We start from the raw sequence: 1,283 nt of genomic DNA, 5'->3' as shown, positions 1-1,283 counted from the left end.
TCAGGATAGAAAAACGGTTATATGTCGTGGTGGGGAGGTGAATGCGGCGCGTGGATTGTCTTGATCCATTCTTGACCGGGGTGAAGGCTGCGTCCTGTGAGAAGGAGGGATGAGGTGAGGTGACAGGCGAGGCAGGAAAGGCTTGCGGGGGGATGGAGCGTCACTGCGTGGCAGGGGTCAGCAGCTGTTGTCTCGTGTCAGTGCCCGCGCCCACGCCCACGTTTGCTGTGATGAATTCAAAAATAGATCCATGCATCGGCCGGGAATCGAACCCGGGCCTCCCGCGTGGCAGGCGAGAATTCTACCACTGAACCACCGATGCTTACTGAAGAAGAAGAAGAGGAGGAGGAGGAGGAGGAGGAGGAGGAGGAGGAGGAGGAGGAGGAGGAGGAGGAGGAGGAGGAGGAGGAGGAGGAGGAGGAGGAGGAGGAGGAGGAGGAGGAGGAGGAGGAGGAGGAGGAGGAGGAGGAGGGATATCAATAGAAGAATGGGTAGATGTACTAATTCTGAAGGAGGAATGAGAATGAAAGGAGAAAAATAAGAAAGAGAAAAATAAAAGGAAGCTAGAAACGAACACTGAAGAAGCAAGGAGAGAAAAAGAAAGGGAGGGAGGGAGAAGAAGAGGGGAAAGAGAAGATACGAAGAAGTCTGAAGTGAAAGAGGTGAGGTGTAGAAAATGAAAAAATAAAAAAAAATAAAGAGGAATGAGGAATAAGAAAAAGAAAAGTACTAACGGAATAAAGCTAAATGAAGAATAAAAATAAAGACATAGGAGAGAAAAGAAAGGATATTTAGTCTAATGAAAGGGGGATTGATAGGAGAGAGAGAGAGAGAGAGAGAGAGAGAGAGAGAGAGAGAGAGAGAGAGAGAGAGAGAGAGAGAGAGAGAGAGGGGGAGGGAAAAGGACGCTGATGAAAGAAGGACGAGTAGAGAGAAAGAGAGAGAGAGAGAGAGAGAGAGAGAGAGAGAGAGAGAGAGAGAGAGAGAGAGAGAGAGAGAGAGAGAGAGAGAGAGAGAGAGAGAGAGAGAGAGAGAGAGAGAGAGAGAGAATTTTTTTTATTTTAATGCTTTTATTCATAAAATACAATATAATTTGTGAAAAAGACTGTTGATCTCTGATGGACAGTCTTATCAGATGATGTGTGAATACATAAATAAATTAAATGTTAAGTCGCAGTATTGTGTATGTTGTTAGTGGAGGCACTATTGATATCTGAGACACCATTTGTTACTGCACTATCACAAGCGTGCCAGTCTCATCTAGTTGCACAAAATTTCGGGTA

The 1,283-nt window shown here is 45.8% G+C and overlaps 1 non-coding gene across 1 annotated transcript; it reads right to left on the bottom strand.

Annotated features, from left to right (window-relative positions):
* Positions 1–251: 251 nt before the first annotated feature.
* Trnag-gcc (transfer RNA glycine (anticodon GCC)) lies at positions 252–322 on the bottom strand. The gene has a single exon. It is a non-coding gene; the product is annotated as a tRNA-Gly (tRNA).
* Positions 323–1,283: the final 961 nt, after the last annotated feature.

Source organism: Scylla paramamosain, chromosome 23 (assembly GCF_035594125.1).
Source record: "Scylla paramamosain isolate STU-SP2022 chromosome 23, ASM3559412v1, whole genome shotgun sequence".
Classification (NCBI taxonomy): Eukaryota; Metazoa; Arthropoda; class Malacostraca; order Decapoda; family Portunidae; genus Scylla; species Scylla paramamosain.
This window is presented reverse-complemented; position numbering and strand designations above follow the sequence as displayed.